This window comes from Ochotona princeps, chromosome 24 (assembly GCF_030435755.1).
Source record: "Ochotona princeps isolate mOchPri1 chromosome 24, mOchPri1.hap1, whole genome shotgun sequence".
Taxonomy (NCBI): Eukaryota; Metazoa; Chordata; class Mammalia; order Lagomorpha; family Ochotonidae; genus Ochotona; species Ochotona princeps.
In genome coordinates, this window is record NC_080855.1 from 36311658 (window position 1) to 36324004 (window position 12347).

The 12347-nt window shown below is 42.1% G+C and overlaps 1 protein-coding gene across 1 annotated transcript in view; it reads left to right on the forward strand.

Moving 5' to 3' along the window:
* The window catches only part of LOC131483204 (cytochrome P450 3A6-like), a 58137-nt gene that overhangs the window by 33279 nt on the left and 12511 nt on the right, over positions 1-12347 (forward strand). The window lies entirely within an intron of this gene.

Sequence of the window (12347 nt, forward strand, 5' to 3'; positions counted from 1 at the left end):
TTGAGGTCTTGTTCAATTTCTTTTTTAAGTAGTTTGTAGTTTCCTTCAAATAGGTCTCCCACATTTTTGGTTAGATTAATTTGTAGATACTTCATGCTTTTCTCTGTTATTTTGAATGGTATTTTGCTGGTTAGATATTTTTCCATCTTGGGACTGTTTGCATATACTATGGCTGTTGATTTTTGTTCGTTAATTTTGCACCCTGCCTCTCTACCAAACTCTCACATAAGTTCTAGCAGGCTCTGTATTGAGCCTCTTGGCTCTTCTATATAAAGAATCATGTCATCTGCGTATAGTGAAAGCTTGACTTCTTCGTTTCCTATTTGGATTCCTCTGATTTCTTTCTCTTGTCTTATGGCCTCAGCAAGTATCTCTAGGACTGTTTTGAATAGCAGTGGACATCCCTGTCTTTTTCCAGATCTCAATGGGAAGGGTTCCAGTTTTTCTCTATTTCGTATGATGCTGGCATTGGGTTTTTCATATATTGCTTTGATTATGTTGTGGATTGTTCCTTCTATGCCTACCTTGGTTAGGATTTTTAGCATGAAGTGGTGTTGGAGTTTGTCGAAGGCTTTTTCTGCGTCTATTGATGCTATCATGTGATTCTTGTTTTTCAGTTTTTGGATGTGGTGTATCACATTTATGGATTTCTGAATGTTGAACCATCCCTGCATTCCTGGGATGAATCATACTTGATCCGGATGAATGATCTGTCTGATGATCTTTTGAATTCTATTGGCTAGGATTTTGTTGAGAATCTCAGCATCAACGTTCATCAGAGAGAGAGGACTGTAGTTTTCCTTCTCTATTGGTTCTCTGTCTGGTTTGGGGTTAAGGTAATGTTGGTTTCATAGAATGAGTTTGGGAGGGCTGCTTCCTTTTCTATTGTTTTGAAGAGTTTGTAGAGGATTGGGGTTAGTTCTGTTTGGAATGTTTTGTAAAATTCTGTAGTGAAGCCATCTGGGCGTCGGCTTTTCTCTGTTGGGAGATCTTTAATCACTGATTCAATCTCTGCTTCAGTTATGGGCTTGTTCAGGTCGTTTGTTGCCTCTGGGCTAAGTTTTGGCAGGTTGTATAAATCTAAGAACTTTCCCATTTCTTGGTGGTCTTCTGATTTGTTGGAGTACAGTGCTTTGTAGTAATTTCTAATTATGTTCTTAATGATTGCAGCTTCTGTTGTTATGTTGCCTTTTTCATCTTTGATGCTGTTAATTCTTGCTTTCTCTTATTTTTTCTTTGTCAGTCGTGCCAGCGGGGTGTCTATTTTGTTTATCTTCTCAAAAACCGGCTTTTTGACTCATTGATTTTGTGTATAATTTTTCTATCTGATTAATTTCCTCCCTTGTTTTGATGATTTCTTGTTCCCTGTTGTGTGTGGGGCTCTTCTGCTGTTGTTTTTCAAATTCCTGGAGGTGTGTTTTTGGTTCTTGTATTTGGCGCCTCTCTTGGGTCTTGACATGAGCTCCAATTGCCATGAGTTTGCCCCATAGCATGGCTTTGGCCGTGTCCCACAAGTTTTGGAATGTTGTGTCAGAGATTTCATTGGTTTCCATAAATTTTTTAATTTCATCTTTGATTTCTTCTCTGACCCATTGTTTGTTAAATAGCATATCGTTCAACCTCCAAGAGTTTCTGTATTTCCTTAGGCATTTTAATTGCTGATTTCCAGTTTCAATCCGTGGTGGTCTGAGAGGGTACATGGTATGATTCCTATCTTTTTGAAGTTATTTAGATTTGCTTTGGGTCTTATTATGTGGTCTGTCCTGGAGAAGGTGCCATGTTCTTCTGAAAAAAAAAATGTATAATCTGTGGCCTTAGGATAAAAAGTTCAATAAATGTCTACTAAGTCCAGTTGTTCTATTGTTTGTATGAGCTCTCTTGTTTCTTTGTTGAGTTTTTGTTTTGTTGATCTGTGTATTGTTGTTAGCGGGGTGTTAAGATCACCCACTACTATTGTGTGCATATCTATGTCTCCCCTTAAGTCTATAAGTAATTGCATCACGTAGCTAGGCGTGTTGGAATTTGGTGCGTATATGTTCACGATGGTAATTACTTCTTGATGGATCAATCCTTTTGCCAATATTTAATATTCTTCTCTGTCCTTTTTGATGTCTGTAAGCTTGACATCTATATCATCTGAAATTAGGACAGCTACCCCAGCCTTTTTTCTCATCCACTGGTGTGAAATATCTTTTTCCATCCTTTCACTTTTCATATTCGTATCATCTTTTCTGGTTAGATGTGTGTCTTGCAGGCAACAGATAGTTGGGTCTTGCCTTATGATCCATTCCGGTAATCTGTGCCTTTTGATTGATGAGTTTAGACGATTTGTGTTAAGAGTTAATATTGAGATGTTGCGATTTTGCCCTGCCATACATATGTGTTTTTGTGGGTGTTGGTGTATGTGTAATTACCCCTCCTTGTGTGGACTTTAGTGGGGACATCTTCCTGATTGCCATCTTTGCTTACGGTTGCCCCTGGTTTTTCTGTATTTAGCACGTTTCTAAGGAGATTTTGAAGAGCTGGTTTTGTGCTGGCATATTCTTTGAGTTTCTCTTTGCTATGGAAGTATCTGATTTCGTTCTTGAATATAAATGAGATCTTTGCTGTGTACATTAATCTTGGTTGACAGTTGTTATGTTTCAGGATTTTTAAGATCTTTGTCTATTCTCTCCTTGCTTGTAGGGTCTCTTCAGAGAAGTCAGCAGTGATTCTGATTGGTTTTCCCATCTATGTGATCTTTTCTCTGCTTCATACTTGTCTCAAGACTCTTTCCTTGCCTTCATTGGAGTGGAACTTGAGCACCATGTGTCTGGGTGAGGATGTGTTTGGATCATATCTATTGGGAGTTCTCTGTCCATCCTGGGTTCATGTTCCAAGTGTTTTGGAAGTTTTCCTGTATAATTTTGTTGAGCACTGTTTGCATTCCTGATTCTCTTTCTGCTCCTTCGGGAAGTCCCATAATTATGATATTAGATTTTCTTAAGTTGTCTTTCATCTCCTGTGTGGTCTTATTGGCTTTGTTCAGGCTTATTTCTAGCTGTTTAATGAGCTGGGTACTTTCATTTTGTGTGTCTTCAGTTTCAGAGATCCTCTCTTCTACTGTATTTATTCTGTTAGTTAGGCTCTCAACTTTGTGCTCTAAGTCAAGGATTTTGTTTTTGACTTGCTGCATTTCTGTAACTATGTGTTTCTTGAATTCCTTGAAGTCTTCCCAGTTCTTCTCATTGTCTCTGACAGCTTTTAACATTATTTTTTAAAATTCCTTTTCTGGTAGAGCTTCCATGTCTTCATCTCGCATCTCCGAAATAGATATTGGCTTTTGGTCTTTTTTTAGTGGGGTTCTGGCTCTTTCGTCCGGATCACTGCTTTTTCTGAAGTTTCTTCTCATTGCGTTATTGTTTCTTGTTGATTTCTGGGATGTATTCTCTGATTTGTTTATCCACAGCTTCTGGTCTCTGTGCAGTAGTTTGGAGTAGGTGTGAGTTCGCTGCTTCCTTTTGGTTTACTCTCAGAGAAGAAATTCTTTGAGTTCTATTGGAGACGTTTGGTGAGGGGGGATAGCTTTATCAACCCCTGAATGTCTATAACCCTCTGTAGCTTGGTTTCTCTAAGATCTGTTGGTTAGACCTTTCATCTTGTGTGCGTCTTCAGGGGTAGAGCTTAGTAGCAGCACTTTGTAGCTTCAGGGCTCCTGGTCTCTAGTTCTGGGGCGGATTTGGAAGACCCCTAGCGCCCCTCAGGCCTGTGAGGGAGTATGTGTCAGGCTGTCAGGGGCTCTAGCTATGTGTATCTGAGGCACTGTTTCAGGGTCTGCTGTTGTGGAGCTGACCAACCCTGTCCTGATGTGAAACTCAGATGCTGGTGTGTTGTGGGGTTTGCCCAGAGGGATTCCTCAGAGGAAATGAAGCTGCACTTCCCGCCCTTGTTGCCCTCCTGTGCGGGCCACAGCCATTCAGCAGTGAGAAGCTGTGTTGGTCTCCGGGGCCACAGGCGTACAGCAGTGAGAAGCTGTGCTGGCGAGCAACCCAGATGCTGTTGTTTTGTTGAGGGTTTTGCCTAGAAGGGTCCCTCAGAGGAACTGAAGCAGCACTCCCCGCTGCTGTTGCCCCGCCACTGGTGCCCGCCTCTGTGGAGCCATGGGCATACAGCAGTGAGAAGCTGTGCTGGTGCGCACCCCAGATGTTGTTTTGCTGAGGGGTTGTGCCTAGGGAGTCTCCTGCGCTGCACCACTGGGGGACCCGTAACAGCTATACGCCCTGGCCCCCACACAAGTTGGAGTGTTCAGTTCTCGCACAGCCTCAGACTAGGAGAATTCTGGGGCAGAGAGGGGCACTGAGCTGGGTCAGTCTCAGTATGGTTCTCTCAGGGAGCCAAAATCGCGAAAATTGAGGGGTTTTTCCACCCCTGGTGCACTCCGCTTCTCTGGGTTCCTGGGCGTCCCAGCACCACCAGTGCCAGCACCACAAAGCTGCCCAGCCAGGTGACTCCAGGGGCCGGTGTTGCTCAGAGCGCCAAGCAGTCTCATAGCTTTGGTTGCTGGGTGTTCCGCCAGGAGGGGAGGGGTCGCTGCTGCTGGTGGGGGCCTTCACAAAAAAGGAACCCGTCCCGCTGTCTTTCTCTGCCCTGGGTCCTCTGGGCTTCCCACTGATGTGCCCCTTTCCTGGGATGGCTCACCACATTTTAACCGGGTCTTTGTGTTCCCTGCGTTCCTTCTCTGGATTTCTTCCGAGTTATGTGTTTCTTCTTGGATGCTCGATGTCCAGGGAGCTTCTGGCACTCATTCCTGTGGTTCTTTGGTCCGAAGATCTCTCTCCAGCTGCACCCTGTCTCTCTTTCAGAGCTTCCCTTTCTATGCCCATCCTCCCAGGTCAGCCATCTTTTTTGTCTCCGGCCTATTATTCTTATATTTGATTTTTTGAGGTTGTCTTTCATTTCCTGTATGGACCTGTTGGCTTTCTCCAGATTTGTTTCCAACTGTTTGATGAGCTGCTGCCTTTCATTCTGATTGCCTTTGAATTCTGATATTCTGTCCTGTGATGTATTCATTCTGTTGGTTAGGCTCTCAATTTTGTGCTCTAGATCGAGGATTCCCTTTTTGACTTGAGTTATTTCTGCAGTGACATGATTTTTTAATTCTTGGACTCTTCCCAGCGCTTCTCGCTGTCTTTGATGAATTTTATCACTAATTTCTTCAATTCCTTATCTGGTAATTCCTCTATGTCTTCATCTTGCATTTCTGATATTTATATTTGTCTTTGGTTTTTCTTTTTTTGGGGGGGTGGTGTGCTTGATCTTTCTTCTGAGTCATTACTTTTTCTGGTACTTCTCATTGTGGTATTGTTTCTTGTTGTTTTGGAATTTTAATCTCTGACTTGCTTGTCCACAGCCACTGCCCTCAGTGCTGTAGCCTATAGCAGGTGTGATCCAGCTGCTACTGCTTGGAACGTTGGCATAAGTGTAATTCTTCTTACTCTATTGGTGACAGCAGGTGATGGTGGGGTGGGTGTTGGGTTGATTCATTTGCGCCTGGGTTCATATCTCTGCAATCTGGTTCCATTGCAGTTAGTTGGTTAGGTGTTGTCTTGCATATGCCAGTGGGGATAGGGTGTAGATGAGAGACTTTGCAACCTCAGGCTTCTTATCTTTGCTTTGGGCAGATGTAGAGTGTGCGGTTCCTACCTTACTATACCCTCACAAATGTGCTCCCCTGTTGGGAAGCACACTGCTATGGCCCTGCTTGTCTGTACTTCTTGCCGGATCAGCAGATCTGTTGGGTGGCACCACTGTCTCAGGGGCTCTAGCTGAGCACAGCAGGGGATTTGGAGTCTGTAGTTCACAGCCCCGAGCTGGGTCAGGAGGCTCTGCGGCAAAGCCCTGGTGCCAGGCCCCTTCCCCTGCAACTCCCACTCAAAGACGCTGTGTTTCTGGGAGACACAATATTGTGTCCCCGCTAGTCCACATAGGCAGACTCTGCCGAGCAGCCTCCGGAGCTTGGATCCAGCACAGCAGGGGGTTCTGCCCCAGTCTCTAGCCACCCGCCACTGCTGGGAGACACACTATTGTGTCTCCACTAGTCCACGTTAGCAGACTCTGTGGAGCAGCGTTCTGCCTCTGGAGCTTGAACCGAGCACAGTAGGGGCCTCTGTTCCTGCCTCTAGCCATCCACAGTTGCAGGGGGACACACTATTGTGTCTCCACTAGTTCACATTAGCAGACTCTGCTGAGCAGTGTTCCACCTCTGGTGCTTGAACCGAGCACAGCAGGGGGTTCAGCCCCAGCCTCTAGCTGCCCTTGCTAGATATCCACAGCCCCAAGCTGGCTAGGAAAGCTCTGTGGATCTGATCCCATTGCCCTGCTCCTCCCCCCCGGTGCTTTCTCTCAAAAGTCCTGCCCCGCTGGGGTTGGCAGATTTTTGAGCAAATTCCCACCTCTGGGGTTTGAGCTGAACACAGCAGGCTAATCTGCCTGAGTCTTCAGTTGTTTGTTGCTCCCAGTTCACAACTCCGCCTTGCTCCCATGCGAGGCTTCTCTCCCTGTTGCACTCTCAAAGGAGCGGAGCTGTGGGAGGCACGTGGCCGTGCCCCTGCTGGCCTGCCCTACTGTCCAGGTTGGGAGGCTCTGCCGAGTGTTGTCCAGCCTCTGGGGCTCTGGCTGAGCACAGCAGAAGATTCCACTGGAATCTCTAGCAGCTAGTCCACAGTTCGGAGCTGATTCGGGGATTGCTGCAACCCAGCCCCAGAGCACAGCTCTAATCCCCTCTGCACTCTCTCAAAGTTGCTGACTTGCTGGGAGTCGCATTGCTGGAAAACCCCCTCTGCTTGTCCTCTACCTCAGCACGGGTTGATGGCCCCTATTTTCAGGCCTGTAGCTACCTTTAGGGTCTCCAGCACTCCAGTGGCTTGTGCCCCTGCAGGTGTGGGTACTTTTTTTTTTTTTTAATCTGACTTTGTCTTCCCTGGGTTGGCTGAGACTCTGCCGCCTTCCCCCTGCCTGGGACCACAACTCACCAAGTTTCACACAGTGTGCTTTCCTTTTTGTCGTTTTATGGCTGTTCCTCCACGCTGTGTAGATCTTCTTACTTCAGTGAACTCCAGTGAACTCTTCTCCTCTCCCTGCAATTCTGTGTCTCCTGCTTTGTTTCTTTGCTGGATCAGTCCCCCTCTCTCTCTACTCCACCTTATAACAGCTCTCCGCAGTAGGCCATCTTAGTCCCTGATAATGCATCTCAAGGATTATTAAAACAGAAAAGGTGAACAGGGAGCAGAAAATGATAAAAAAATGATAAAAAAATGAATTGAAACTAAAAAACTACACATTGCAACGAGAATGAGCAGTTTTTATTTTTTTAAAAGTTTTTTGGTGATGTTTATAAGTTAGTTGAAGTAGAAAACGTGTAGGATCAGGGGGAAATGGGTGAAACCATTGTGTCCACATTTTCCTCTCCTTCTTCCTGTATATGGGGAAGGAGAGAGTAAAGGGAGAAGCCACACCCAGCCTCCAAAACACCTCAGTACCAGAGGAATGGGTCATGGCACCCAATGTCATTGCAAAATCCTTGAATTGGAGCATGCCTCAAGGGTTCTGCTCAAGAGGTTTCAACATTGATCTCACAGATGCAAGGATGAGGATATCTTTCCAAGGTTCATTGGTTGGCACAGTCCACCTCTAAGTTGGCTCTGATATGTGCTGTCATGCTTAATTGGGGTAGTTGTCCAGTTTGTTCTGACGTCTTTGCTATGGTACTAGGTGTCCTCTGTAGGCTCCAATGGCCTGGCATATCCTCCATGTGCTTCTGGATGTGCTGTCCACTGCTCTGTCAAAGCCACTGAGGAGGCCTAATTGGGACACATGCACCTCCATTGACAGACTGCTGATACTGCCACTCTCTCCATGGTTGGAATTATGAGTCTAGCAGTTTTGCTCTGGGATCCTGGAAGCACTCTTGTCCCCTGTGGTTTCAGACCCAAATCTTCTGTGTGCACCCACTTACATGGGTACAAATTGTTCTTTCTCCCATATCATCCTATGTTTACACTGATAATTGCAATTACTAGGTCAGATCCACCTTGAGCCCCCTTTATTTTTTAGTCTTATTTAATTATTTATATGCTTTATTTTTATTATTATCATCATTTTATGAAACAGTTCCATCAACCCTGGGATTTCCATTATTCCGTTCTCTAACCCCACCCCATCCACTGAGGTCTCCCATAGCATTGCAACAGCATAGTTCAAACTAGAGTGTCACAAATCCATCATTGTGGGCATGGACAGCATCCCATTGTTAAGACACATTTTCAACAGTTTCACCAGAAGTGCATTCTCGATCCAGAAGTAGAGTTGCATACTGCATGGTATCCTCACATCTGAACATGTTATTCTCCACTACACAGTGTAAATCCCCCAAAGTGAAGGGCCACAAAACAAAATCAACAACAGAAAGAAAAGGAGAAATGAAAAACACCATGACTTCTTGTACAATAAAGCATAAGCATGTTTCATCTACAAAGTCAGAATATCTTCCTCATGGAACACGCAGGAAGAAAGGAAAAACACACTCATGGCAAAGTAGTCACAGATTACCTCTAAAATAATTAAGACTTTCAGCCAGAAAAATTAATCTTTTGAAAACAGAAGTATAACAATAACAAAAAGCCATATTTCACACCTGGTACTAACGGTAAGCATTCATAGTACAAAATTATCTGTTAAAATCAAATTCCTATATATTGAAAGTATTAATATCAAAATACCCATCATAGTTAAAGCAATGTACAAGCTTATTGCAATCTCAAAATACCAAAGACATTTTTTCTCATATCTAGAACATTTTTTAACTATTTTTCAGATTGACATCATTTCATAACAGCCACATCAATCACAGCATGAATAACAACAGCAACAACAAATTGTAGCACCTTGATTAAATAATGTGCCACTAAGTAGGCAGCACATGCTTAACTAAAAGGAAACACAGAAGTCTCTTAGGAACTATGTTGCCATTGCATACTCCATGGGCACTTGATGAACTCCACTAGAGAAAAGAAATTATTTGGAAGCAAACAAACTGACATAAAAACATCAAAACATCTGAGACACAGCCAAAACAGCCAACAGACGCTCAATGGACTATTGGAGTTACCCTTTCCATGTTGGCTTCCTTATATGAGAGAGAATATGTGGTATTTATTCTTTTGTGATTGACTCATTTCGCTGAGCACAATGGTTTCTAGTTGGGACCACCTGGTTTTAAATAGAATAATATCGTTCTTCTTGACAGCTGAATAATATTCCATTGAGTAGATGTACCACAGTTTTTTAACCACTCTTCCTTAGACGCATCTGGTTTGTTTCCATGTCATTGCTATTGTAGATTGTGCTGCTGTAAATATAGGATTACAGATTCCCTTCTCATATGCAGATTTTACTTCTGTTGGGTGTATTCCTAAGAGCGGGATTGCTGGGTCATATGGCAGGTTTATTTGCAATTTTCCAAGCACTCTTCATATGGATTTCCACAATGATTGTACTAGCCTACACTCCCACCAGCAGTGAAGGAGGGTACCTTTCTCCCCACATCCACGCCAACATGTGTTGTTTTTCGAATTCTGAATGTAGGCCAGTCTCACAGGATTTAGGTGGTACCTCAAGGTGGTTTTCATTTGTATCTCTCTGATGGCTAGAGAGCCTGAGCATCTTTTCATATGTCTGTTAGCCATTTGAATCTGTTCTTTTGAGAAACGTCTGTTCATTTCCTTTGCCCATTTTGCTACAGAGTTTGTTTTTTCACTATCCCTGGGTTTCTGAAGCTCTTTGTAGATCCTAGATATTAGTCCCCTGTCACTTGTGTAGAATGCAAAAATTTTTTCCCATTTTGTTGGTTGCTTCTTCACTTTTTTAATTGTTTCCTTTGCTGTACAGAAACTTTTTAGTTTGATATAGTCCCATTTGTTCATTTTGGATTTGATCGCTGTTGCTTTAGGCGTCTTTTCTAAAAAGTCTTTCCCTGTTCCTATATCTTGGAGTGTGCTTCCTATGTTTTCCTTTAGTAGTTTAATGGTTTCTGGGTGTAGGTTTAGGTCCTTGAGCCAATTAGAGCTGATTTTTGTATAGTGCGACAGGTGCGAGTCCTGTTTCTTTATTCTGTAAGCTGCTATCCAGTTGTCCCAACAACTTTTATTGAATAGACCAGGTTTTTTACCTGGATTGTTTTCTGTTTTCTTGTCAAAGATTAATTGACTATACATGTGTAAATTCCTTTCTGGTGTTTCATTCTGTTCCACTCATCTTCTCTGTTTCTGTACCAGTACCAGACTGTTTTGATAACCACTGCTCTATAGTATGTCTTGAGGTCTGGAATTGTGATTCCTCCGGTTTGATTTCTATTTTTCAAGACAGCTTTAGCTATTCGTGGTCTTTTGGGATTCCAGATGAGCTTCCATATCATCTTTTCTATTTCTGAGAAGGATGTTGCTGGGATTTTGATTGGGATTGCGTTGAATCTATATATTGCTTTCGGTAATATGGCCATTTTGATAATGTTGGTCCTGCCAATCCAAGAACATGGTAAGGTTCTCCATTTTTTAAGGTCTTCTTCTATTTCTTTAGTAAAGATTTATAGTTTTCATCATAGAGGTCTTTCACATCTTTAATTAACTTAATTCCTAGGTATTTAAGATTCCTAGGTATTTAAGATTCCTTTCCTCTAGTCTTATGATTTTAAAGCAAATAAAGGTGTTTAAAAAAAAAAAACACCATGAAGTTAAGTAGCATGCTACCGCGTGACTAATGTGTTGCTGAAGAAATAAAAAAAAGGAAATAAAAAACCATTATGAATAAAATGATGCTACTGTATGACTTGACTCAGTAAAGATTAATGAGAAAAATAAAACGTGTTTTGAAGAAATTAAGCTAAAACATCAAAATCCATGAGATCTAGTTTCCGCTGATTTTTGCTGGTGAGATGTATCTCCTGTAGGTCACAAATAGATGGGTTTTGTCTTTTCAATCCAGTCTACTTCTCTATGACATTTGATTGATGAGTTTAAGCCATTTACATTCAAGGTGAATATAAATAGGTGGCAATGTGGTCCTGTCATTTTAGCAATGGGTTCTTCATTGATTTAGTCTATTGTTGTTTTTTACTGCAATGTTCTTCACATTTGTCTTTCATTTTGATGGGGCTATTACTTTTTTTTCTGTCAAGAGAACATCTGTAACTATCCCTTGTAGGGCAGGTTTGGAAGAGGCATATTCATTTAACTTTTATTTATTGTGGAAGAATTTTTATTTCATTTCAAAGACAAAGGACAACTTTGCTGTGAGCATTATCCTCGGCTGACAATTCTTAGCTTTTAGAATTTGTAATATGTTGCAACATTCTCTTCTGACATGTAGAGTTTCCTGTGAGAGATCAGCTGTCAATTTAATTGCCATTCCCCTGTATGTCAATTGATTATTTTCACTAGCATATTTAAGGAACTTTTCCTTATGTTTGATTGAAGAGAGCTTGATTTCCATGTGTCATGGTAAAAATTGCTTTGGTTCAACCCTGTTGGGAGTTCTGTGCCCCTCCAGAATGTTGTTTCCCAATTCTTTCTGCAGATTATGCAGGATTTGTTTTATTATATCTTTAAATATGTTTTTTAAACCCAGCTTCTCTTTCTGTACCTTCTGGGACTCTCATAACAATTATATTTGTCCGTTTAATAGTGTTTCTCAGTTTTTTAATACATTTTTCAGCTTGACCCAGCTCTGCTTGCAGCTTTTTGTTTGCTTCCCCTTGCTGAAAGGAAATATATTCAAATTCTGAAATTTTTTCTTCTGCTTCCTCCATTCCATTTTGGAGATTCTCTACTGGACTTTTAATTTGCTCCACTCTATTCTGAATTTCTGATATATCAGCTTTTATTTGATCCATTCCTGCTATTTCCTGTGTAACATATTCCTTAAACTCCTTGAACTCCTTTAAGTGCTTCTTGTTGTTGATAAGAAGCTTTATAACAAGTGTTTTGAATCCGGTATCCCCCATTTTCTCTATGTCTTCCTCAATGATTCTGAGGTTGGCAAAGATTTTTGCTCCTCTACAGGGGATTCTTCAGTAATATAAATTGTGCTTTTGAGTCATCTTTTGTTTTGGTCATTTTACTTCTGATTATCAGATTCATCTCTATGGGGCAGATTTCCAAGCTCTGTCACCCACAGGTCTGCAACTCAGTTTTACTTATTGTGGTTGGTACATGGTTGTTCTTTTGCAGTCACTTTTACCACTTCCTTCAGCTAGTCTCATATCTGTGCTCTTATGTTAGACTTCTACCATGGTCTGCGTATCTCAGCTCCTGGCT